This window comes from Phalaenopsis equestris, unplaced genomic scaffold (genome assembly GCF_001263595.1).
Source record: "Phalaenopsis equestris unplaced genomic scaffold, ASM126359v1 Scaffold000229, whole genome shotgun sequence".
NCBI lineage: Eukaryota > Viridiplantae > Streptophyta > Magnoliopsida > Asparagales > Orchidaceae > Phalaenopsis > Phalaenopsis equestris.
Genome location: NW_018164671.1, coordinates 674,529 through 675,052, shown reverse-complemented (window position 1 = coordinate 675,052; position 524 = coordinate 674,529).

Below are 524 nucleotides of genomic sequence, written 5' to 3'. Positions count from 1 at the left end.
ATCTATATATATATAGTCTGTTGGTTAGCAACTTTGACGTAAGTCCCCTCTATATATATATATAGTAACACATTGTAAGGATTGTATGAGTAAGCATCAGGAGCTTTCAGTGAATTTTTTTTTGGGGGATAATTTTGTTGAGAAAAATTAGGGCGAAGAAAACAGTAATCGACACAAATCCAGAAGAACACAGAGATTTAACGAGGTTCGACAAAGATGCCTACGTCCTCGGGAGCAGAGCGGCGAGTTCCTTTCAATAATCAGAAAAGGGTTACAGAATAGAGGGATACCTCCTGGGGTTACTAACAGGCCTATTTATAACCCCAGGAGTAAACCTAGGCACAATATGTAATTACAACATTACCCCTGTACCAAACCGCGGGGCTTTGCCCCCGCACCCCAACCCACGTAACTTCCCAATTTGGACAGATTCTTCCGCTCCGCTCTGCTCCGCTTCGATCCAGCGTCTGTCCCGATATGGTATATGAGTCATACCATAACAAATCTCCACCTTGGCGAATATC